Source organism: Pleurodeles waltl, chromosome 4_1, assembly GCF_031143425.1.
Source record: "Pleurodeles waltl isolate 20211129_DDA chromosome 4_1, aPleWal1.hap1.20221129, whole genome shotgun sequence".
Lineage (NCBI taxonomy): Eukaryota > Metazoa > Chordata > Amphibia > Caudata > Salamandridae > Pleurodeles > Pleurodeles waltl.
The window spans coordinates 288988549-289015792 of NC_090442.1; the positions used below are offsets into that span (position 1 = coordinate 288988549).

The 27244-nt window shown below is 52.0% G+C and overlaps 1 protein-coding gene across 2 annotated transcripts in view; it reads left to right on the forward strand.

Annotated features, from left to right (window-relative positions):
* The window catches only part of TMEM19 (transmembrane protein 19), a 547743-nt gene that overhangs the window by 55629 nt on the left and 464870 nt on the right, over window positions 1-27244 (forward strand). Inside the window, exon 2 of one of the 2 annotated variants that reach the window (XM_069228349.1) lies at window positions 16310-16499. The gene's annotated coding sequence lies outside the window, so the exon portion shown is untranslated. Of the gene's footprint in view, window positions 1-16309; window positions 16500-27244 lie in introns of those variants that run through there. The other variant, XM_069228346.1, reaches the window with a different exon arrangement.

Below are 27244 nucleotides of genomic sequence, written 5' to 3' on the forward strand. Positions count from 1 at the left end.
ACCTATGTCCAATACACAGCTAAAATGGCTTCCCCGCACTCGTGAAGTCCAGAAATATGGAGCTGGAATTTGTGAGGACACCTCTGCTCATGCAGGGGTACCCTAACACACAGGGACTTGCACCCTGCCCTCTGGGCTAGGAGGGCCTGCCATAGGGGTGACGTGGTACAGTGACCTGTAGTGAAAAGGGTGCTTGCACCCTTTCACGCAGGCTGCAATGGCAGGCCTGCAGACACACTTTGCATGAGCTCCCATGGGTGACATAATACATGCATCAGCCCAGGGGGATCCCCTGGTGCCCCAATGCCCTGGGTACCCGGGTACCATATAGTAGGGACTTAAATGGGGGCACCAGTATGCCGACTGTGGGGTGTAAAAAGTTAGGGACAACCAAATCCGAAGGGAGAGAGCACCGTTACTGGGGTCCTGGTTAGCAGGATCCCAGTTAACACAGTCAAAGCACACTGACATCAGGCAAAAAGTGGGGGCAACAGTGCCAAAAAGATGGTACTTTCCTACACTACCCTTCGGCACGCCACACTATGCCACTCCACTATGACATTTTACTCCTCTCTACTGCACTTTACTCCGCTCTTCTCTATGCCACTCCATTCCCCTGCACTCTGCGCCCCTCCAGTCTCCCGTACTCCACTCTATGACACTATATTCCACTCCATTCTAATCCACTGTATGCCATTCCACTCTACACCCGTCTACTTTATGCCTTTCTACTCTACGTTTGTTCAATCTATGAGCCTCCAATCTTTGACCCTCCGCGCTAGGCCGCTCAACACCACTCTACACCACACTATGACACTCTACTCCACTCTACACCACTCTGCTCCATTCTGTGCCACTACACTTACTGCACTCTACTCCACTCTACTTTACTCAACTCCACTCCTCTCTACCACACAACACTCTGCTCCACTGTATGGTACTCCACTCTCCTACAGTCTATGCCCCGCCACTCTATGACGCTTCACAAATCCACTCTATGCTCCTCTACTCAACTCTATGCCACTCCACTCTATGATACTTTGCTCTACTGTACAACACTTTACTTCACTCTTCACTATACCACTCCACTCTACTACACTCCACTTCACTCTTTCTCGGTTCACACTACTCTACTCTATGACTATCAACTCCACACTTCAACACTTCTCCCTCTACCCTCTCCACTACACAACACTCCACTCCACACCAGGACACTTTATGACACTCTATGGCTCTTCACTCTCTACTCCGCGCCCCCTCAACTTTACGGCATTCCACTCTTTGACACTCCACTCCATGCCACTCTATACCCCAGTCTACACCACTCTGCTCGACTCTGTGTAACCCTACAGTACTCCATTCCACAACATTGTACTCCACAACAATCCATTCTGCGACATAGCACTCCACTCTATGCTACTTCACTCCACTTTCGAACACGACACTCCACTCTGTGCCACTCTACTTCACACTATGCCACTACATCCTATGACAGTCTACTCAACTCTACTCCCCTCCACTCTACGACATCCTACTCCACTCTGTACCACTCCACACTAAGACACTCTAGTTTACTCTACTCAGCTTCATTTATACAACTTCATGCCATTTTACTCCACTCTCTGCCACTCCACACTACAACACACTAATCCACTCCACTACTCCATTATACACCACTCCCCTGTATGCCACTCTATTCCACTCCAGTGTACGATACTCTGTCAGTCCATGACACTCTACTCCACCCTACTCCCCTCCATTTACGACTTTCTACACCACTCTGTGCCACTCCACTCTAAGGCACTCTACTTCACTCTATTCAGCTCCACACTACGCCACCTCATGGCATTTTACTCCACTCTATGCCACTCCACACTACAAAACACTAATCCATTCCACTACTCCACTCTACACCACTCCACTGTACGCCACTCTATTCCACCCTAGTCTATGGCACTCTGTCACTCCATTCTACGACACTATACTCCACTGTAGTCCCCTCTACTCTACGCCCCTTCACTCTATGCTAATCCACTGTACACCGCTCCACTCTGTACGACTCTAATCCACTCTGCACCACTCCATTCTACTCTACGGGGGTCATTCCGACCCTGGCGGTCTAAGACCGCCAGGGCCGCGAATGACGGAAGCACCGCCAACAGGCTGGCGGTGCTTCCCTGCCCATTCTGACCGCAGCGGTAAAGCCGCGGTCAGAAAACCGGGTCCGGCGGTTTCCCGCCGGATTTCCCCCGGCTGGGCGAATCCGCCATGGCGGCGCTGCAAGCAGCGCCGCCATGGGGATCCTGACCCCCTTACCGCCAGCCTGTTTCTGGCGGTTTACACCGCCAGGAAGAGGCTGGCGGTAACGGGTGTCTAGGGGCCCCCTAACAGGGCCCCAGCCTGCTTTTCACTGTCTGCCTAGCAGACAGTGAAAAGCGCAACGGGTGCAACTGCACCCGTCGCACACCTGCAACACCGCCAGCTCCATTCGGAGCCGGCTTCAGTGTTGCAGGCCCCCTTCCCGCTGGGCCGGCGGGCGCTAACAATGTTAGCGCCCGCCGGCCCAGCGGGAAGGTTGGAATGGCTGCAGCGGTCAGAATGACCCCCTATGTCATTCCCCTCCACTCTTCTCCACTCTTCACCACACTGTACCTCTCTACTCCACAAAACTCCACTTTATTCCTTAACACTCCATGACACTCCCTCTACTTCACAACACTCCACTCTATTCTGCGACACTCCACTCTACTCTACCACACTCCATGACACTGCATGACACACCACTCCACTCCACAACCCTCCAGAATACTGTATGTCACTCCATTCTATGACACTCTCCTCTACTCTACGCCACTCCACTCTATGGCACTCTTCTGTACGACACTTTTCCACTCCACAACACTCCACTCTGTGACACTCCACTCCGCATCACTCTCCTCTACACTATGGACTTGTAACCATATTGAGCAGCAGTACAATATGGCTAAAACATATTGGCAAAGCCGGTTTCTTTTGCATAGACAAGACCTATTGGCTTTGTCAATGCTTGTTAGTAAAGCCTAAATTTTAGAAAAATATATAAATTTTAGTTTAAAAGTATGTTTCTGAACATAAAGATTTATGAAATTGTAGCATTATTTTATGTCCACAATCGAGGGTTTCAGAGGAGAATAATGTCTGCCAATACATCCTCCATACATAGTATTCAAACAGCTATAGGGCACAGTGAATCACAAAATGATGTCGCATGTGTTTCAAGAGTGTTCCTTTTTAGGCCGTTGGATGTAGGATCCAGTCATAGTTATTTCTTGTCAGATCTCCCTATGAGATAAGCCCATTCATTCAAACAGCACGCCCGGAATAAGGATGAAGCACAACACCGCTGGTGGGTGAGTGTGGGTGAGTGTCCTATAAACAAAAAGGGAACACTCTCAGGACACACAGGAGATTCCAGGCTACATATCCATCTGTGAGTACCCTTTTGTTGTTTGAAGGCATTATTTTATGTCGCATTATGACAAAATGTGTTACCTATAAGTTAAAGACAACAATTCCTGGAAGATGCAGAGTAAAATGAGACTCTGCAAATTTCAATAGGCACTAACGGACTGATTTAGAGTTTGGCGGATGGGAGATCCCATTCGCCATATTACAGGTGTCATAAGGTATAATGCGCTTGAAACACAGGGGACAGAATAATCTCCATATTTTTGAGGGTGTATTCCATACGCCAAACTTTAAATCAGGGCCTGTTTCCCATAATATGAGTTGGCCAGAATTTGGTGTGGGGATACAGGAGCCCGCAATGTCGATTCCAACCTGTAAGGAAATGCCTCCTTGGCATGGTTGCCCCCTGACTTTTTGCCTTTGCTGATGCTATGTTTACAATTGAAAGTGTGCTGAGGCCTGCTAACCAGGCCCCAGCACCAGTGTTCTTTCCCTAACCTGTACTTTTGTATCCACAATTGGCAGACCCTGGCATCCAGATAAGTCCCTTGTAACTGGTACTTCTAGTACCAAGGGCCCTGATGCCAAGGAAGGTCTCTAAGGGCTGCAGCATGTCTTATGCCACCCTGGAGACCTCTCACTCAGCACAGACACACTGCTTGCCAGCTTGTGTGTGCTAGTGAGAACAAAACGAGTAAGTCGACATGGCACTCCCCTCAGGGTGCCATGCCAGCCTCTCACTGCCTATGCAGTATAGGTAAGACACCCCTCTAGCAGGCCTTACAGCCCTAAGGCAGGGTGCACTATACCATAGGTGAGGGTACCAGTGCATGAGCATGGTACCCCTACAGTGTCTAAACAAAACCTTAGACATTGTAAGTGCAGGGTAGCCATAAGAGTATATGGTCTGGGAGTCTGTCAAACACGAACTCCACAGCACCATAATGGCTACACTGAAAACTGGGAAGTTTGGTATCAAACTTCTCAGCACAATAAATGCACACTGATGCCAGTGTACAGTTTATTGTAAAATACACCACAGAGGGCACCTTAGAGGTGCCCCCTGAAACTTAACCGACTATCTGTGTAGGCTGACTAGTTTTAGCAGCCTGCCACAAACCGAGACATGTTGCTGGCCCCATGGGGAGAGTGCCTTTGTCACTCTGAGGCCAGTAACAAAGCCTGCACTGGGTGGAGATGCTAACACCTCCCCCAGGCAGGAATTGTCACACCTGGCGGTGAGCCTCAAAGGCTCACCTCCTTTGTGCCAACCCAGCAGGACACTCCAGCTAGTGGAGTTGCCCGCCCCCTCCGGCCAGGCCCCACTTTTGGCGGCAAGGCCGGAGAAGATAATGAGAAAAACAAGGAGGAGTCACTGACCAGTCAGGACAGCCCCTAAGGTGTCCTGAGCTGAAGTGACTCTAACTTTTAGAAATCCTCCATCTTGCAGATGGAGGATTCCCCCAATAGGGTTAGGATTGTGACCCCCTCCCCTTGGGAGGAGGCACAAAGAGGGTGTACCCACCCTCAGGGCTAGTAGCCATTGGCTACTAACCCCCCAGACCTAAACACACCCTTAAATTTAGTATTTAAGGGCTACCCTGAACCCTAGAAAATTAGATTCCTGCAACTACAAGAAGAAGGACTGCCCAGCTGAAAACCCCTGCAGCGGAAGACCAGAAGACGACAACTGCCTTGGCTCCAGAAACTCACCGGCCTGTCTCCTGCCTTCCAAAGATCCTGCTCCAGCGACGCCTTCCAAAGGGACCAGCGACCTCGACATCCTCTGAGGACTGCCCCTGCTTCGAAAAGACAAGAAACTCCCGAGGACAGCGGACCTGCTCCAAGAAAGGCTGCAACTTTGTTTCCAGCAGCTTTAAAGAACCCTGCAAGCTCCCCGCAAGAAGCGTGAGACTTGCAACACTGCACCCGGCGACCCCGACTCGGCTGGTGGCGATCCAACACCTCAGGAGGGACCCCAGGACTACTCTGATACTGTGAGTACCAAAACCTGTCCCCCCTGAGCCCCCACAGCGCCGCCTGCAGAGGGAATCCCGAGGCTTCCCCTGACCGCGACTCTTTGAACCTAAAGTCCCGACGCCTGGGAGAGACCCTGCACCCGCAGCCCCCAGGACCTGAAGGACCGGACTTTCACTGGAGAAGTGACCCCCAGGAGCCCCTCTCCCTTGCCCAAGTGGAGGTTTCCCCGAGGAATCCCCCCCTTGCCTGCCTGCAGCGCTGAAGAGATCCCGAGATCTCTCATAGACTAACATTGAAAACCCGACGCCTGTTTCTACACTGCACCCGGCCGCCCCCGCGCTGCTGAGGGTGAAATTTCTGTGTGGGCTTGTGTCCCCCCCGGTGCCCTACAAAACCCCCCTGGTCTGCCCTCCGAAGACGCGGGTACTTACCTGCAAGCAGACCGGAACCGGGGCACCCCCCTTCTCTCCATTCTAGCCTATGTGTTTTGGGCACCACTTTGAACTCTGCACCTGACCGGCCCTGAGCTGCTGGTGTGGTGACTTTGGGGTTGCTCTGAACCCCCAACGGTGGGCTACCTTGGACCAAGAACTGAACCCTGTAAGTGTCTTACTTACCCGGTAAAACTAACAAAAACTTACCTCCCCCAGGAACTGTGAAAATTGCACTAAGTGTCCACTTTTAAAACAGCTATTTGTCAATAACTTGAAAAGTATACATGCAATTTTGATGATTTGAAGTTCCTAAAGTACTTACCTGCAATACCTTTCGAATGAGATATTACATGTAGAATTTGAACCTGTGGTTCTTAAAATAAACTAAGAAAAGATATTTTTCTATACAAAACCTATTGGCTGGATTTGTCTCTGAGTGTGTGTACCTCATTTATTGTCTATGTGTATGTACAACAAATGCTTAACACTACTCCTTGGATAAGCCTACTGCTTGACCACACTACCACAAAATAGAGCATTAGTATTATCTATTTTTACCACTATTTTACCTCTAAGGGGAACCCTTGGACTCTGTGCATGCTATTCCTTACTTTGAAATAGCACATACAGAGCCAACTTCCTACACAACCGCTATCCCAGAACCACATTTCTGGCACTTAGGAGTTGTTTTCCTTTTAATGTGGACTCACCATATGGTCCCAGAGATTCCAGTGTAGTTTTCCCCAGTTGCGGAAAAATGCAGACATTTATTAACTGCTCTGTGCAGGATAGTGTCAGCCCGAGGAGTGGTAGGGATTGGGTTGAAATGTAGGCTTTGACCTGTCGTGGAAGAGCACCGTCTTCTCCCCCTGGACAGTTGTATATTGATGATAGGGGCTGGGCAATGCTGTTTCCCACAGTGCTGTCCCGGCAGCATCTGTTGCCTCCACACCCTGAATTATCAGGTTCACAGTTTGCAGACCTGACCCTGGAGACTGTAGTGATATGTGTGTTTTGACCACTGACTTTGTATTGCACCACTTTGCACCTGGCTTAGCTGTCCACGGTCACATTAGTGGTCACCAGTTACAGCCTCCATTGTGTATTCAGTTTAGCCTTAGCTTCACTGCCGTATTAAAAGTTGCTAGCGATTTTCCACATTGTATAATGTGCATTCTGCCTTGTTTTCGTACTTTTTCCCACCAAGGGCTTTGGTTGATAAGAATTTACTCAGACTGCAGGGAACGGCCTTGTTTTGGGTTGGCACCTTGGGACTGTGGCCAAATCCCAACGTGTTATTTTCAAAGCTAGCCGAAAGCAATCAGCATTTTTTTAATAAATAAACGTCTGCTGGGAGAGGGAAGTCTGGGATTCTCGTCTCTTGTTTGTTCAAAGTATAAAAGGCCGATGCCAGATGGACCGGGGACAGAGCAGATCTCAGGCGCATCCAGGACACTAGAGTGTGTCATCCTTCCTGTGAGGACAATTGATCTCTCTCTCCTCGATTGATTCTGGGATCTGGCAATATGATGCTGATTAGGAGAGAGATGAAGGAGTGTTGCCCTTGCCTAATGGTGATGTATACTATTTAATTCATTATTTGCTTTGCATTATAATACAGATACATATATTTTCTGCGTATACTGTAGTAGAGAATCATTTGTACATTATTCCTGTGACCATTTTTAAATTTTAAACGTGTGCTTTCAACATGCTAATTTCCTTTTAGGAACCTTGCCTAGTGAAATAAGAAATGTCTTCTTTGGACTAAGAAGCGCATTCCAGAGATTTCTGTCAGTGCGTGAGTGTTTCAGCTCGGTCATTAGTGAAGCAAAACAGAGACACAAGACACTTGGAACTGTGAGTTGCAGAATTGTGTCTGGAATAATTACTCCAGGTGAAATACCACTGCTTGTAGTGAAGGCCTAAGCATCATGATTACTGCACACAACAGCAACCAATCCCTTGTACCTTCACTTGCACTTCTATGGCGTGCATGTAACACTGGAGGGGATCCTGGTTCCTTGAGAATGAGTGCTGGCCTCACTGCTACATATTAGAATAGCCAGGTTTTTATGTTTCTGGAGAATTCTGGAATTGAATTGGCAGCTCTGATGTTCAGTAGGAGATTGTTCCAGGCTTTGGCTCTTCGGATGCATGGGACATGAGGGAGCAGGAGGTTAGAGTAGTAGAGGTGTCTCATAAGTGTGTGGAAGCTAACGAGGCTGTTCAGGTATGCAGGACTTTGGGTATGCAGTGCTTTGTATCTGTGTGTGAGTAGTTTGAATAGAGTAATTTGAGTAGGGCACATCTATGGATAGGGAGACATTGGAGGTCTTTGAGATGTGCAGAAATGTAACAGCATGGTGCATGTTGGAGCATGAGTCTGATAGCTGCATTCTGGAGCCTCTTGGTGAGCTGTGCGGTGATGCTGACATATAGTACATTTCCGTAGTCCAGCTTGCGGGTGATTATGACTTATGTAATGGTTCTGTGGGTGTTGAGTAAGAACCATTTGAAGATTTTCCTGAGGACTATGAGGGTGTGGAGGCAAGAGGAAGTGGCTGAGTTGACCTGAGTGTCATCAAGATTTGATTGTCGATTATGATCGTTAGGTTTTTGGCATTATTCGACCTAGTGGGTGTGCATGTTCTACTTCTGAGGATCCCCACCCGAGGACCAGAGTGAAGTCTTTTCCCAAGAGAACCACCTCTGACTGTCTTGTCCTAGTTAAGGTTAAGTTTCAAGCTGTTAGTCTTCATCCAGTTTGCAACTTCAGATAAGCAGTTGATTAATTTAGTCTGGGTATGGAGGTGTTGAGAGGGAGAGGATGAGCTGGGTGTCATCTGAGTAAGCAGATCAGGTTGGAAGAGGTGGTAGTATATGGGGCGAGCTGACTGCTTGTGACCTGTGAAGAAGGACATGACTCAGCGGAGTGCGTGTCCTTGTATTCCAGTGTTGTGGAGGTGTTGGATAAGGATGAGGTGAGAGATGTATTGAATGTGGCAGGGATGTCCAGATGGATGAGGGCTATGGTGCCACTCTTGTCCATGATGAGGCGGATGTTCTTGGTAGCAGTAATTAAGGCAATTGCAGTGCTGTCTTTTGGCCTGAATCCGATTGGAAAAGTTCCAGGAGGTGGTTGTTGTTGGGGTGGCCAGCCAGTCGTTTTTGATGAGTATTTCCAGGACTTTTGCTGGGCAGGGTAGTAGGGTGATTGATCAGTAGTTTGGCAGTGTTTTCATGTCCACTGAAGGTGTTTTCAGAAAGGTAAGAATGGTGGTGTGTTTCCAAGCATCCAGAAAGGTATTGGTTGTGAGAGAGTTGTTGAGTATTGTGGTGAGGATGATGCAGATGGGGTTGAGTCCTTTTGTAAACATGAAGGTTGGACAAAGGTCAGAAGGGGCTCTAGAAGGGGTGATGATGGGTCAGCAGATGAGGAAAGTTTCCAGAGAGTTCTCGTCAGGTTGAAGGTTCGGTAGGTGTGTGAAGTTGTATATTTTGTGCTGATTTTGTTGCTAAAATAGTCAGAGAGCTGGGAGCAGAGGTCTTGTGACGGGGTAACAGTTGTGTTGGTGGGGACGGGGAAGGTGAATTATTTCACTATGGAAAATATTATGTTAGAGTTGTTGGAGCTGCTTTTAATCCATTCATTCAAGATTGAGCATTTGGTGGATCTGGATCACTGGTGGTAGTACCTGAAATCTGATCTGTAGGTGTTCCTGTTGTTGTCATCGCCAACAGAATTCCAGCTTTGCAGAGTGACGTTTGGTGACTGTGTACCAGTTTGCTTGTGACCTTGTCCATGACGTGACGAAGATCTTGAGCACAACAAGGCTGTCTTCCACAGGAGGTGATCGAGGACTAGAAGTTTGTGATAGATTGGGAGAGGTTCTCTTAGTGCGACAAGTAGTGGGTTTGAAGTTAAGTAGTATGGGTTTCTTTGAGGATCTTGTTTGAGTTACATCAGTTGGTCTGGTGGGTGCTGTGCAATGGTGGTGGGTAGTTGTACGTCGAATCAGATGAGGGAATGGTTAGTCCTGGTGAGAGGGTTGGGCTTGCCTACCATGATGTTGGTGAAGTTGGTACACAGGGTTGATAAGGTATCCAGCAACCAATGTGGGGTCCTTCACTCATTGGTTGAGTCTGAGTGTGTTCAGATCTTCCAGGAGGTCATTGGTGTTTCGGTCAGTGTGGTTGTTCAGGTGGAAGTTGAGGCCACCAAGGAAGATGAAACAGCTGAAGTCGAGCATCAGTGGTGCGATGAACTCTGCAATAGCATTGGATCTAGGACCAGTTCCTGGAGTTTCCTGATGTGGATGTTTTCTTTGTTGACAATGACTCCTCCTCCTCTGGGTTTGCATAGTCTGTCCTGTCTTGTGCTATTGTAGTTGGGGGTGGGGGAGATCTGCAGGGACTGATTGCAGCCTTTGATGATGTGTCTATTGAGGAGGAGGCATGTCAGGGGTGGGGTGGATGCTGTGTGTGGGGGTGTTCAGCAGGCTTGAGTCATTTGCGGAGTGAGGAAGGGGTGGGATTGCAGATGGGGAGGTCGATCAGGAGAAGTGGTAGGCAGCACAAGAGAATGTTCCGCCTTCAGTGCATGTTGGGTAGGTTTGGGAGCAACACCTGAAAGGATGTCCGGGAGAGGAGGTCTGTGGCCAAATAGTGTTTGTGACTGTGGTGGGCAGGAGGAGGACCATGGGACCTGGCACTCAATGTGTGGGGTGTGTGGACAGGTGCAGACAGGCTTGCCTTTGGCGTGCCAGTAGCCCTTTGGCGCTGCAGCAGCCATTAAGTAGGTCAATGAGTGGACAGGAGAACCAGGGGACAGAGGGAGGGTTAGGAGAAAGGGAGAAAGCAAAACAATGGAAGAGTGCAGGAATGAGAATTTTTTTTAAGAGAAGAGGCAAACAGTCCAAAGGTGCCAAAGAAGGCAAGAATGATAGAGCAAGAAAAAAGAGGCAAATAGGAAAAAAAGAGCAGCAAAGCATGAGTCAATAAGTGGGAGTGGAGAAGGAGGCAGACGGCAGAAGCAAGACTGTGAGGTGGTGAAGTCTCAATCCAGAAGTGTCAGAGGGGGGTCCAAAAGGGCCAGGCCTGGTCAGAGGATCAGGCACAGGTAAGGCAGGCATGGAGGCCCAGGCAGCACCTCAAGTAAACCATTTATGTTTTGAGACACTGACAGTCACTATTTAATAGCTACAAATCCTGACTTCACCCACAACTTCATGTGATAGATGGGAACCTAATTTAATTTAGATTTCATCCTGACATGGCAGAGAGACGTCTGCTAGTGAAGGTGAAGGACAGGCATCCATATGATGGTAAAATTGGAGGATTAGTACCTTTGGCACCTTATCCACAGAACAATGACGCACCAATCCAAGTAATGGTAGTTGGTCACTCTAGTCTGCCTATGTCCTGGGTATGGGACTACTTTGGTTGACATTGATGCAGAAGGAGTCATTGTTGCAAATGGAGTGATATCCTTAAACAATGTACACTTAATTGTTGGCACAGTATAGGTACAACCACAATAGTAAGAATTTGGTGAACATTTCACTACAACAATGTTACTTGCAAACTATGCCTGCAGCTAACTCCAGGATGCAGAGAACACCATAACGAGAATAGTGAAGCAGTGTTTGCTAACGTGTTCAACTTTTGGACTTGAGTGAATCAACTTTGAAAACACTGTGAAGGGGGCACAAGCATTAGAGCCTGGTCGTATCAGAGCCTGGTCCTACCACAGCAACAACAATATAAACTCTGCACAAGAGTTAGTGACACTCTTGCTGGCTTCATTTTTTAGTAGACAGAGAACGGAGGAATGGTGTGTGGTCATTCGTGAACATCAAACTGCATATAACCAATCAAACAAAGGGAGATTTTAGAGGGGGAGTTAGTACAGGCCATAACATATCTTTCCTAACCAAATGACTAGCAAAAAGGTGTGACATTTCGTAAAAAACACTTTCTGGAAAATTATTCCGCAATGAATATAGAAGTCTCCATTTTAGGATGCAAGGACCCTATCCCAACAAGGTGGCATGGTTCATCATAGGGTTATGCTCCATGCTGGGTGGGGAGTGTACCTCCAAGAATATCTACAATTGAAACAAGTTATGGGGATGTTGTTGTTGTTTCTAAGAAGACAATCCATAGCACATTGTCTTAAAAGAGTTGTTTAGAAAGAGTGGGGTGAAACCTTTGAAGTTAGGAATTAATTGTTTTATATCCTGCACAATAATAATGTTGATGAGCACAAAACCCATATACACACCCAACATCACATTATATAATCACAACAACATATACGGTATACTGCACACGTGAAGTGAGAAGGTCAAGCAAATATGTAAACATGAAAAGTTCCTCATGGGGAGCATGGTCCTGCAGTTATCCTAATAGTCAGATTCTGCAGTGTAAAAGGGAGGGAAGAAGAGTAGAAAAGAGTGGACACAAACATTGCATTTTATAAGAAACAAGTATTAGCTGGAATTAGAGTCAGAGGGCCGCCATTACTCACATTATCATAGGAGCCACTAGCAGTACACCTAGAATAGAAATGTGCTTGTACCCGAATAGGTTGTGGTCTCCTCCTCAAGAGGAAGAGCAGTTGTGTACAGAAGTAAGTGTTCTGTTTAGAGGTGTCTAATTTCATGACGTGATGTGCATGTGTGTCGGACTTCATCGTGGAATATGTACACAATGTGGTGAACACTGTGTATTCTGAGAACCCAGAGCACATTGCCAGCAGCTGATATTGGTGCGGTCCTTTGCAGTTGTCCTGTGGGCAATGCACAAAATCCTAAATTGAATTAGTTCTCAGATGAGGAGCAATTTAATTTCTTAAAGAGAGGAGGGGTGATGATATTGGGGGGCACCTAGTATCAGCCTGGTATTCCAAATGACTTTCATTCTTTGAACGAACAATCAATCAATCAATCAGTTTTTATAAAGCGCAGCTATTCACCTGTGAGGGTCTCAAGGCTCTTGTCGTGGGTCTGGGCCTCATTCGAAGAGCCATGTCTTGAGGTTCTTCCTGAAGATGGTGAATGATGGGCTTTGTCTGAGGGGGATGGGTAGGTTGTTCCAGCTCTTGTCTGTGAGGTAGGTGAAAGATCTTCCACCGGCGGTGGTTTTCCAGATGCGTGGAATGGTTTCCACATGCGTGGAATGGTGTCTAGTGCCTGCTGGGTGGATTGAAGGGGTCTCGCGGTGTTATGGAAAGAGATGCGATGATTCAGGTAGGCCGGTCCGATGTTGTGAAGGGCCTTGTAGGTGTGGATGAGTAGTTTGAAGTTGATTCACTTCTCCACCGGGAGCCAATGGAGGAGTCTCAGGTGTTGGGAGATGTGTTCCTGGCGGGGGAGGTTCAGAACGAGTCTGGCGGCGGCATTTTGGGTGAGTTGTAGTTTCCTGATGTTCTTTGTCATGGTGCAGGCGTAGAGTGCATTGCTAAAGTCAATCTTGCTTGTGACTAGGGCGTGGCTGACTATCTTGCAGCAGTCATCCGGGATCCATTTGAAGATTTGGCGGAGGGTGTGCCAGCAGGAAGAAGTGACTGCATTTACCTGTTGGGTCATTGTTAGGGAGGAGTCGAGGATGATTCCCAGGTTGCGGGCGTGGTCAGTCGGAGTAGGTAGGACGCCGAGTGATGTGGGCCACCAGGAGTCATCCCAGGCTGAAGTGGCGTTTCCAAAGATGATGAGCTCGGTCTTGTCTGAGTTGAGCTTGAGGCAGCTTTCCCTCGCCCAGGTGGCGACGGCTTTCATTCTGGTGTGAAAGTTCCTCTTGGCTTTGTCCGGGTCTTCAGTGAGGGAAATGATGAGTTGTGTGTCATCGGCGAATGACACGATGTACATTCCGTAGCCTCTGGCAATGGCTGCAAGCGGGGCCATGTAGATGTTGAAGAGCGTTGGGCTCAGGGAGGATCCCTGAGGGATTTTGCAGCTGACTTCTGTTGGTTTAGATATGAAGGGTGGGAGCCTGACTCTCTGTGTTCTTCTGGTGAGGAAGGAGTGAATCCATTGCAAGGCTTTTCCGCTGATTCATACGTTGTGGAGTCTGGCGCATAATGTAATGTGGGAGACCATGTCGAAGGCTGCTGAGAGGTTGAGAAGTATGAGTGCTGCAGTGTGGCAGCAGTCGAGTCTGTGGATGTCATCAGAGGTTGCAAGAAGAGCTGTCTCCGTGCTGTGGTTGCTGCAGAAGCCAGACTGGGAGGTATCCAGAGAGTTGTTGCCTTCAATGAATTTTCTCAGCTGTGAGTTTATGGCTTTTTCCAGGACTTTGGCCGGATAGGGTAGTATCGAGAGGAGCCCGAAATCCTTTAGCTCTGATGACTCAGCTGTGGGTCTCTTCAGGAGAGGACGGACTTCGACATGTTTCCAATCATCGGGGAAGGTGGCTGTTTTGATAGAGCAGTTTAGTGTCTTGCAGAGTTCGGGGGCGATGGATGAACTGGCTCTGTTGTAGATGTGGTGAGGACAGGGGTCTGTGGGAGTTCCGGAGTGAATGCTGTTCATGATGATTTCATTCTCTTCTGTGCTGAGAGAGGACCAGCTGTGGACAGTTTGGCTGGGTTCTGGGGGGCTGGGTTAGTCGTAGGTTCTGATGCTGGGCGGGTTCTGCAGGATGAAGCTGTCATAGATTACCATAATCTTGCGGTGGAAGAAGGTGGCCAGTTTGTTGCAGAGGTCTTGCGATGGGCGGATGTTGGTGGCTGTGGATGGGGGATTAGTGAATTTGTTGATAACCGTGAAGAGTTCTCTTGTGTTGTGCGGGGAGGTGTTGATGAGTGTGGCTTTTTTTGCATTCTAGATGTGTTGGGTGGCAGTGGCGGCTCTGAAGGAGGTGAGGACTTCACTGGTTTTGGTGTTTCTCCATTTCTTATCTAGGCACCTGCCTAGATATTGTTGGAGTTCGGTGGTGAACCACCTGGCTCTTTTTGGGATGCCCCTGACCAAAGTTGATCGAAGGGGGGCTAAGGAGTTGGTGCATTCGGGGATCCAGGTGATGAAGTTGCATGCTGCGGTGTTGGCGTCGTCGGTGGGCGGCGGGGATGATTTGGCAAGGGTTGTGGTGAGTTGCTTGTCTGTGATTTTGTTCTATTTCTTGTGGGGGGCACTGGGGACATGGAGGTGGCTATTGGGTGCAGTGATTGCGAAGTGTAGGCAGTGAGGGACAGTGCAGTCCGGGATGGAGCTATTCTTGGTGGTAATCTGGTCGCCTGAAGTGAAAATGGGGTCTAACGTGTGTCCTGCAGCGTGCGTGGGCGCAGTGATTAGTTGCTGGAGTCCGAGGGTGGCAAGGTTGTCGAGTAGGGAAATGGTGTTTTGGTCTTTGCGGTCCTCGAGGTGGAAGTACAAGTTGCCAAGGAGGAGGTAGTCAGTGGACGCCAGGGCGTGGGGGGTGGTGATGTCTACAATGGCGTTGATGAAGGCTGGGTGGGGGCCTGACGGTCTGTAGACCACAGTGCAGCAGAGGGAGGAGTTGTGAGTGGTGTGGATCAGGAAGCGTAGGTGTTCCATTGTGGTGCAGCGTTCCTCCGTGTTGACCATTATGCAGTGTGTACGATGGCCAGTCCTCTGCCCGGATGGGAGGGCTGGTCCTTTCTTAGGATGTTGTATTCATCTGGGATTGCGATGGCGATGTCTGGTCCGGAGCTAGGGTTGGTCCAGGTTTCGGTTAGGAATGCGATGTCCAGATGGGTGGAGTCGATCAGGTCCCAAAGTTCTGTTATGTGCTTATGGAGGGAGCGTATATTTCGAAGGAGGTAGTTGATGAGGTTTGGGGTTTTCTGGTTGTTTGTTGTGGCTGAACCTGTGGTTGCAGTTCCAGCAGTAAAAAGGTCCTTGGATGTCCTTAGGAGATGCAGTGTAGCAGGTGCTGAGACGTCTGGTGTTAAGGTGGTGGAGGGTCTTGTGTTGCCGCGCACTACTGTGGCAGCTCTTTCTCAAGCCGCAGTCGGGCCGGCGGTCTGAGTTTCAGGATGCCGGCATCAGCGCAGCCCATTGTTTTGCCTACCTGTTTCCACAGTGCGACCGAAGAGGCACATTTTGTGCTCTGGGTCGCGCCACAGCCCCTGCCACCCTCCCTGAAATTCACCTATTCTTACCTCCTTGGGGTTTTTCCTTTTTCTTTCCTCCTCGGTATTCTTCTTCCCTTTTTCCTTATCCTTTTCTACTTGGTCTTTTTTCCTATTCTTTTCTATATGGTCTTTCTCAATCCAAGATGGTGTCACACTTTCTTCCTGTTTTGTCACTTCCTGTTTTCTGGTATATAGGCACTTCAGTTCTTTTCTTCCTTGTGTTGCAAACACTTCCGCTTTGGTGGTGATCCTTGCTACTGTTTTTTTTGTGATTTCCGCATTCCTGTTTTTTCCTGCAAGATTTATTCTATTTTTCCTTCTTTCATTGTTTCTTTTTCCTCTTTTTCAGGAGTTCCTGTGATAGAGGTTTTGCCAACTTTTGGGGTTTTTCCTCTGAGACTCCTTCTGGAGGGTACCATCTGCCTTGGCATCTTTTCCAGTCAGCAGCACCGTGACTACTAGAAAGGGCCGCCCCTATTTTGGCTACCCCAGAACCAGTAGAAGACTGGATGTTCCTTCAAGTTCTTCAGCCAACAGTGGTAAGAGATGTGCAGACCGTGACAGGTCTTGGTGTCGTAAAGGAGGCTGGCCAGGGAATGGCTTGTCTCAGATCCAGGGTTCCTGGTGCTGGATGCAGTCCGGGCAGAGGAGTAACAGAGTCAAGGAAGAGACAGAAAATGAAGAGAAGTGATAGAAAAAGAAAAAGGCACAGTGACAAAGGCAGAAGTATAAAAGCAGGAGTAAAGGAGAGACAGAGAGAGAAACGTACTTGTAGAAGGCCAGTAGGCCACCAGGAATGAGGCGCAGGCAGTAGCCTGTGGGTAGAGGAGGGCCTCAAACTGAGAGTCACGCAGGCTCTCAGTTCGTTCCCAAGGCAAGGCAAAGGCAGCAGCCAGAGGAGCTTGGGAGGGCAACAAGCGCAGACCAATAAAAAAGCTGACCTGCTTATGATGAATTGGCTAATTCCTGCCTCAATCTGATAATGATTGAGATAGCTCCTTTTTTACCACCTTTGTTGCGGAATGGATGAATGTTCCGAAGAATAAATATACTTTTGTTTACTTTATGTTAAGAAGTACTGGTATAAGGTAAGTAACAGTTCAGAAAATTGAAACCTAATAAATATTGCCTCCTATGAAAAATGATCAGTGTATACATACATGAATATTGCAAATTAAACTTTCTTTGTTAAAAAAAAAAAAAAACAATTCTGCACAAAGCCTAAAGTTGAAAGGGAGTTAAGGTTGATGAATATGGTTGATAGTGAATTTGCAATTAAAAATAATAAGTAAATAAATACACAAGCTAAGATTCTACTGTGACCTTGTATCCAAACCTCATCCCTAAACTTAGTTCATTGGATCATATTTTAATTTTTTAGATGTTCATACTGATCTAAGGCAGGTAACAATTCAATAAATTGAGATCGACATTTAGTAAACACATGCCTCCATATAAAAATTTCTTTGTAAATAACAACAAATGAAATTCTGAACAAAACCTAAAGTTGAAAGGGACTTAAGGTTGATGAATATGTTGATAGACCTTGCGATGAAAAATAAGATGTAAAGAAATTCACAATTGAATATACTACTGTGACTTTGAGTCCAAACCTCATCCCTAAAACTTAGTTCAGTGAATCATATTTTAATATTTCAAGAATACGATAGGATGATCAATGGCCTCAGTTACTATTTTCTTGTAATAGTGCAATGTGTCAAAATCTGTGAATTTTATATTATGAAAAAAATCACAGATTTTTCAAGTTTGCTATTCCACAATGACAATTTAATATAAAATACATCTGATGTGTAACATGTGTAATACAGCCCTATATTCTCATTTTAGGGTTCGGTGACATTTACAAATCGCTCTGCCGGACACCAGATGGTTGGGTGGAGGACCTGAATGGCGTGCACAGCAGGACACATGGATAGTGCTCATACCTCCAACTATGAATTTCCTCATTAAAATGAAATACTGGAATTTACTGAAAAAACATTAATTAAAAACATAGAGTTCTGGTAATGCTAACACTGAAACAATCACATGGGGAGAAATAAGAAATTTAGTGAAACAACACAGTTTAAGGGACATTGGTGGTCATTCTGACCTCGGCGGTAAAAGGCGCCTCCCGCCGGTCAGAAATCCTCCATAATCCCGCCGCGGTCGCGGAAACCCGCCACGGTCATTCTGACCCGCAGAAGGCAAACCTCCGAAAATCCGACCGCCACAACAGACCGCCAGACCAGCGGTCGGCGGAAAAGTGGAGGTGACAAAACCTCCACCGTCACCCCAACAGAAATACGCCCATGCCATTACGACCCACGAATCCACGCGGCGGTCATTCAAACGCGGTATTCCATTGGCGGGACACACCGCCGCGGTCAGAATACAAACAAACGAACAAAACTCAGCCACATTGGACGATTTGAATCCCACACACCTGATACACATACACACACCACTCCCACACACACAATACAATATAAAACACCCACCCACATCACCCACAAACCCCTACGCTAAAAAATTCTGAAAGAAGGCCAGAGCGAGACACCAGCATCCACAAACTAACAGCCACAGCCACTCAACACCATCACCCACACACTATCCACACACAAAACAACACACACCACCACACTCAACTCACTTAAATACACATACTCCACCCCACACATCATACACACCACCCCATGGCACCCCAAAGACAACCCCGCTTCACAGACGAAGAACTCAGGGTCATGGTGGAGGAAATCGTTCGGGTAGAGCCCCAGCTGTTCGGCACACAGATACAATACACCAGCATTGCCCGGAGGACGGAGCTATGGCAGAGGATTGTCGACAGGGTCAACGCAGTGGGACAGCACCCCAGAAATCGGGAAGACATCAGGAAGCGATGGAACGACCTACGGGGGAAGGTGCGTTCCATGGTATCCAGGCACAACATCGCCGTGCAGAAGACTGGCGGAGGACCCCCACCTCAACCCCCACAATTCACATCATGGGAGGAGGAAGTCTTGAACATCCTGCATCCTGACGGCCTCGCAGGAGTCGGCGGAGGAATGGATACTGGTAAGTTGAAGCTTCAATACTGCTTCCCCCCCACCTGCATGCCAAATCATACCCCAACCCTCACCCCCATCCTCGAACCCCACCCTCACCCCCACCCCCATCCTCACCCCCACCCTCACCCCCACCACCATCCTCACCCCCACCACCATCCTCACCCCCACCCCCAGCACACCTATTCCCCGCCAATGTCTCACCATCACAACCCACACATCCCAAAACCTAGGCCTGCATGCGTCCACTAAGCATGGACACCCATCACCAAAGCATGCCCAATGCATATACACATCCCCCCCACAAGCCACCCTCACCAAAGCCCCCACACACGAATGCCAGCACTTGGGGACACGAGAACCCATAGATACACCCATATGCCACACATTGAAACTATAACCATACCTCTATACCCCTGCAGGACCCGACCGTCAACACACCGCGGCGGAGGGGCCAGAATTCTCCACACCCCCCACCCAAGAGGCCGTCAGCGATGACAGCAGCTCTGTCGACCTGGACACCGATGACCAGCCCGGACCATCGGGGACCTCTGGACAGTCGGTTCCCCTCACACAGGCACAGGCCACTACAGACCCAAACCCCTCTGGGAACACCAGCACAGCTCCCACCCAGCGGGCCCATGCCTCTGTCTCCAGGGCGCGTCAATCTGCGGTGTGTCTACCACTACAGGGCACCCAGGATAACCCACCACCCCAACAACAACAGGGACCTGGGGGCAGTGGTAGTGGGCACACCGGCCAGGGGGCAGAGGCCCAGGGAAACAGGGCAACTCGGAGGGCAGCTGTGCGACAGGGGGGGGGAGGAGAGGCCCAGGGAACCCACTCTCCACGAGGTCCTCACCACCATCATGGGAGCATACAACCACTCCCAGGAGACGATGGCGACGGTACTGGCCCGGTTCCAGGAGATCCAGGTACTGCAGGAGGAACACTATCGGGGGTACAGGGAGGACATCAGAGCCATCAACACCACCCTGGTTACCATGGTAGGGCTGCTGCAGGACCTCGTCAACACCAGGGCGGACACTCAACAACACCCAAGGGCCCCTGCCACTAGCCTGGACCAAGAACAGCCAACCACCTCCGCCGGCGCTAGTGGACAGGAGGCCCCCGCACAGCAGCAGCCCACCAGACCCCCACCTCCTGCAGGAGAAGAACCACCCCGCAAGAGGGCCCTGAGATCTCGCAAGAAGACAGAGTAGGATGTCAAGACCCCCGCCAGCAATGGATACCACCTGATGTCATCCCACTGTCCCACATTGTCACCCTGTCCATCCTTGAACTGCCCATGCTCCATCTCTCCTCAGGCCTCTGGACAATGCACCTGTGTGACTGTTACTCTGGACTCTGCCATGGACATTCCTTCACCATAGCCCCCACCCACTTGAAACCACCCATCCCATTTTGAGCACTTAAATAAACACCTATTTTGCACCAAAATATCTGGAGTCTGGCTGTGATTTCAATATATTGTAATTGACATGACAGTGCAAATATGTCCTTGTACATGGTGAAGTCAACAAACAGCTGCCACAAAGCTGTAGTCCATGGGGAAACGAAGCACAGGACTCGTAGTGGGGACCCCAGATCTGAAATAGGGAGGGAAAAGCCAAAACTCAGTCATCATACACTGGGGCAAATAGACAGGCAGCAGAGATGCAGGAGAGTAGTTAACATTTACTAAATTATCTTTGAAATGTTACCTGTGTCCTATTGGAAGTACTGTTCAATGATTCTGTCCCTGTTGTCTGTTTCAGCCCCGTCGTCTTCCTCCTCGTCACTCTCCTCAGGTTCCACCGCTGCCACAACACCACCGTCTCGACCATCCTCCTGCAGGAAAGGCACCTGGCGGCGCAAAGCCAGGTTGTGAAGCATGCAGCAGGCCACGATGATGTGACACACCTTCTTAGGTGAGTACATTAGGGATCCACCTGTCATATGCAGGCACCTAAACCTGGCCTTTAGGAGGCCAAAGGTGCGTTCGATCACCCTCCTTGTACGCCCATGGGCCTCATTGTACCGTTCCTCTGCCCTGGTCCGGGGATTCCTTACTGGGGTCAGTAGCCACGACAGGTTGGGGTACCCAGAGTCCCCCACTAGCCATACACGGTGTCTCTGTAGCTGTTCCATCACGTAAGGGATGCTGCTATTCCTGAGGATGTAGGCGTCATGCACTGACCCTGGGAATTTGGCATTTACATGCGAGATGTACTGGTCAGCCAAACACACCACCTGGATGTTCATTGAATGGTAATTTTTTCTGTTCCTGTACACCTGCTCCCTGTCTCTTGGGGGAACCAAAGCCACATGGGTCCCATCAATGGCACCAATTACGTTGGGAATATGTCCAAGGGCGTAGAAATCACCCTTCACTGTAGCCAATTCGCCCACCTCAGGGAAAATGATGTAGCTCCTCACGGATTTCATCAGGGCAGACAACACTCTGGATAACACCTTCGAAAACATGGGCTGAGACATCCCAGAAGCAATTCCCACGGTTGTCTGAAATGACCCACTTGCCAAGAAATGGAGTACTGACATGACCTGCACCAGAGGGGGAATCCCTGTGGGTTGGCGGATGGGGGACATCAGGTCGGGCTCCAGCTGGGCACACAGTTCATGGATAGTGGCACGGTTAAGACGGTAGGTCAGGATAATGTGGCGTTCTTCCATTGTCGACAGGTCCACCAGCGGTCGGTACACGGGAGGATTCATCCGTCTCCTCGCCCAACCCAGCGGACGGTGCCTAGGAAGGACAACATGGAGCACACAGTCAAGCAACCCACAGGTACGTACTCACAGCTAGCACAGTAAACGATTCTCTATGCAGTGAATGGCGTGTCTGAGTGGCTATGCAAGGCCTAGGCCTGTGTGACGCAGTTGAAATTGAGCCATGTGGGCCCTGGAAATGGCGGCTGCCTGACCTGTGAAGTGTGACAATGGGATGTGAGGTCATTGCGCTGGCGTGGCACACCGCGGCGGGCGAAGACCGCGGCGCCAAGCCGCATTGGTTAACATTGAAGGCTATGGGTTTCAGGAGCCAATGGCGAAGGGCGCCGGCGGTGGCGGGACGCACCGCCGCGGTACGCACCGCCGCGGACGTGACCGCCATTTTCTATCTACTTATCCACTTGCGACTTGAACTTTCACAGGAGAGGACCTATACTGCAAGTGTTGCTGTGACCTCGGTCTGGAAGGGACAATGGCTGCTGCACCTGGGGAAAGGGCCCCTGCCTTCACTGGAGAGGAGTTGGAGAAACTTGTGGATGGGGTCCTCCCCCAGTATGCGCTACTCTACGGTCCTCCAGACCAACAAGTGAGTTTAATTCAATCTGGATTTGGGGCCACTGGCTGGCTTGGGGGCCTGGCGGGGGGCCTGGCGGGGATGGGGGGCATGTTGGGCCTGGCGGGGGGCATGGCGGGGGGCCTGGCGGGGATGGGGGGCATGTTGGGCATGGCGGGGGGCATGGCGGGGATGGGGGGCATGTTGGGCCTGGCGGGGGGCATGGCGGGGGGCCTGGCGGGGATGGTGGGCATGTTGGGCATGGCGGGGGCCTGGCGGGGATGGGGGGCATGTTGGGCATGGCGGGGGGCATGGCGGGGGGCCTGGCGGGGATGGGGGGCATGTTGGGCATGGCGGGGGGCATGGCGGGATGGGGGGCATGTTGGGCATGGCGGGGGGCATGGCGGGGATGGGGGGCATGTTGGGCCTGGCGGGGGGCATGGCGGGGGGGCTGGCGGGGATGGGGGGCATGTTGGGCATGGCGGGGGGCATGGCGGGGGGCCTGGCGGGGATGGGGGGCATGTTGGGCATGGCGGGGGGCCTGGCGGGGATGGGGGGCATGTTGGGCATGGCGGGGGGCATGGCGGGGGGCCTGGCGGGGATGGGGGGCATGTTGGGCATGGCGGGGGCATGGCGGGGATGGGGGGCATGTTGAGCATGGCGGGGGGCATGGCGGGGGGCCTGGCGGGGATGGGGGGCATGTTGGGCATGGCGGGGGGCATGGCGGGGGGCCTGGCGGGGATGGGGGGCATGTTGGGCATGGCGGGGGGCATGGCGGGGATGGGGGGCATGTTGGGCCTGGCGGGGGGCATGGCGGGGATGGGGGGCATGTTGGGCATGGCGGGGGGCCTGGCGGGGATGGGGGGCATGTTGGGCATGGCGGGGGGCATGGCGGGGGGCCTGGCGGGGATGGGGGGCGTTGGGCCACTGGCAAGGAAAATGCTGACAAACTTGAACGTGGTATTTCTCCCTCCCTGTACGTGTCACATAGGTCCGCGCCCATGAGAAGATCGGGATTTGGCGTGCCATCGCCAAGGAAGTCCGGACCCTGGGGGTCCACCATCGACGGGGCACCCACTGCCGCAAGAGGTGGGAGGACATCCGCCGCGGGACCAAGAAGACCGCCGAGTCTCTGCTGGGGATGGCCTCCCAACGTAGGCGGGGTGCCTGCCGTCAACTGAGCCCCCTGATGTTCCGGATCCTGGCGGTGGCCTACCCTGATTTGGATGGGCGCGTGAGGGCAGCACAGCAGACACAAGGGGGTGAGTCCAAGCATTATCTACTCTGTTGTCGCGCAGTGGAGGTGTCTGGGTGGGGGAGGAGGGCTGTGGGTCCCCCTAGGCCAGGGCGATATCTGTAGGCTGGGCACCCCCGTAAGCCCCTGTGTCCCCAGCCACCACCCTCAGTAGTTTGTCAGTACAGCCATCCCTGGGCCGTGTCATCCATGGGTGCAGTTGTCAACTCTAGGCGTGTAGGGCATGTTCCACGGAATGCGTAGCGGACCCCAAGTGCGCAACTTAGTGCAGGGGGCATCTGTGTCTGTCATGTCCGCTAACTGTACCGGAGATCCATGTACTCAATATCCCTTTATTTCTCTCTCCCCCCCCCTTTTTGTTTGTCTTTCTGTGCTTGTGTGCATCAGCATCATCAGGCGGAGGAGAAGTGGCATCGGGGCAGGAGGGAGCTGCATCTCACATGGCCCAGGAGGGCCATGCCACAGAGTCAGACTGGACCAGTGAGACGGAGGGCGAGGGGAGCTCCACGACGGGGACGACTGGACCCTGCAGCGACACGGACACGTCCTCGGAAGGGGGCTCCCTTGCGGGGGTGGCACCATCCGTGCCCCCCGCCATTACAGGTACAGCCGCCACCCAGCGCACCATCTCCGCCCTCCCAGCAGCCCCTCAGCATTCGCCCCGTGCCCGCTCTGCCAGGAAGCCGGGCATCTCCTTCGCCCCAGGCACCTCAGGCCCTGCCCCTGTTACCCCCGCTGCCCTCAGTGAGGAGGTCATTGACCTCCTCCGAACGCTCATTGTTGGGCAGACTACCCTTTTGAATGCCATCCAGGGGGTGGAGAGGGAGGTTCATCGCAGCAATGCGTACCTGGAGGGCATTCATTCGGGTCAGGCTGCCCATCAGCGATCGTTCCAGGCTCTGGCCTCAGCACTGACGGCAGCCATTGTCCCTGTCTCCTGCCTGCCTCTACTAACTCCCTCCTCCCAGTCTCCTGTTCCTCTGCCTGTCCCACCCACACCATCAGACCAGCCTGCACACACCTCAACACCCAAGAGAAGCTCATCCAAACATAAGCACCACAGATCACGCAGACATTCACACACGCAACATTCCGATGCAGACATGCCAACAGTCACTACCACCTCTGTGACCCCCACCTCCTCGTCTCCCTCCTCCCTCCCTGTGACGTCTACACTCACACCTCCATTCACCTCACCATCAGCCAGTGTTTCCATCACCAGCACACCCTCCACTCCAGTCCGCACACGTGCAGTCACCACCCCCACTGCCATTTACACGTCCCCTGTGTCCTCTCCCACTGTGTCTGTCACCCCCTCTTCCACACCACACAAACGCAGCCACCCACCCACCCAACAGCCATCCACCTCACGACAGCCTATCCCTCCTGCACCTGCACCCAAAGACAGCAAACGTGACTCACCTACAACCATATCCTCTCCCTCCACTCCCATTCCCACTGTACCTACCACTCTCCATTGTCCCAAGAAGCTCTTCCTCGCCACTAATAACTTCTTTCCTGACCCTGAGTCCCCCCCTCCTTCTCGTCGGGGTAAGAAGAGCACCTCAGCCACCACCAGCCCTGCAGCCCCCTTGACAAGGGTGCAGGGGTATTGGAGCCCGCCAGCCCGCATGTCTGGATCTTCGCCCAGCAGCAAGGGGACAGCCAGCCCACCCCCTGGGAAGAGGAGCAGAAGGCGGAAGGGGCGCCGCAGGAGCCCGCCTTCTACATCCCCCCCAGACACCACCCAGAGACAGTCACCAGCCACAGCTCCAAAGGGAGGAAAGGGCCACAGGCCCACGACTAAGGAGGGCAAGGGCAGCAAGTCGGAGAGGTCAGGCAGCAGGCCTGCTGCCCAGGAGGAGCCCACAACCCCCATAGCCGCTGCCCCGGGAGGAACCGGCACAGCTGCCCCGGGAGAGCCCACCACCCCCATAGCCGCTGCCCAGGGAGGACCCAGCCCAGCTGGCCAGGAGGGCCCCACCACCCACAGCCCAGGTGGGCATTGAAGGAGCACCATCCCCGCTGCCCAGGAGGGCACCACCAGGCAATTAGCAGTTGGCCATAGACCGGCCGCCGTCTCCAGAACCGCTGAACTGGGCCCCGCCGTCTCAAGAACCGCTCCGCTGGGCCCCGCCGTCTCAAGAACCGCTGAACTGGGCCCCGCCGTCTCAAGAACCGCACCGCTGGGCCCCGCCGTCTCAAGAACCGCTGAACTGGGCCCGCCGTCTCAAGAACCGCTGAACTGGGCCCTTCAAGGCAAGGAGCGCTGAACTGGGCCCCGCCGTCTCAAGAACCGCTCCGCTGGGCCCCGCCGTCTCAAGAACCGCTGAACTGGGCCCCGCCGTCTCAAGAACCGCTCCGCTGGGCCCGCCGTCTCAAGAACCGCTGAACTGGGCCCCGCCGTCTCAAGAACCGCACCGCTGGGCCCCGCCGTCTCAAGAACCGCTGAACTGGGCCCCGCCGTCTCAAGAACCGCTGAACTGGGCCCTTCAAGGCAAGGAGCGCTGAACTGGGCCCCGCCGTCTCAAGAACCGCTCCGCTGGGCCCCGCCGTCTCAAGAACCGCTGAACTGGGCCCCGCCGTCTCAAGAACCGCTCCGCTGGGCCCCGCCGTCTCAAGAACCGCTGAACTGGGCCCTTCAAGGCAAGGAGCGCTGAACTGGGCCCCGCCGTCTCCAGAACCGCTGAACTGGGCCCCGCCGTCTCAAGAACCGCAGAACTGGGCCCCGCCGTCTCAAGAACCGCTCCGCTGGGCCCCGCCGTCTCAAGAACCGCTGAACTGGGCCCTTCAAGGCAAGGAGCGCTGAACTGGGCCCTTCAAGGCAAGAACCGCTGGCCCTTTGGCAGACGTGGCAGGGCAGGATCTATCTCGGGCAGGGCTGCAGGATGTCCTCTGGCCAACTTGCCTCCTCCAGTGGCAGTGGGGTCTGTTATGGACTGTATGGACTGTGGCTTTGCTCTCCCCAGGATGGCCCAGTGGGCAGGCCACCCACTGTATGGACTGTATGGACTGTGGCTTTGCTCTCCCCAGGATGGCCCAGTGGGCAGGCCACCCACTGTATGGACTGTTTGGACTGTGGCTTTGCTCTCCCCAGGATGGCCCAGTGGGCAGGCCACCCACTGTATGGACTGTTTGGACTGTGGCTTTGCTCTCCCCAGGATGGCCCAGTGGGCAGGCCACCCACTGTATGGACTGTATGGACTGTGGCTTTGCTCTCCCCAGGATGGGCCAGTGGGCAGGCCACCCACTGTATGGACTGTATGGACTGTGGCTTTGCTCTCCCCAGGATGGGCCAGTGGGCAGGCCACCCACTGTATGGACTGTTTGGACTGTGGCTTTGCTCTCCCCAGGATGGCCCAGTGGGCAGGCCACCCACTGTATGGACTGTTGGGACTGTGGCTTTGCTCTCCCCAGGATGGGCCAGTGGTCATGGAGTCCCCTCGTGGAACTGGCGTCGTGTACTCAGGTGGCTGAGGTGCCCCCCCTTCCCTTCCCCCTGAGGTGCCTGTCCTATTTTCTTTCTGATGCCCCTGCAGTGTTCTCTCCGTGGAGTTCTTGTCGTGGGACTGGGCCTTGCCCCTTTGCACAGGACCCCTGTGATCCACGGACAGTGGTTGGACTACATTTAGTAGCTGTATATATTTTGTACATAGTTTA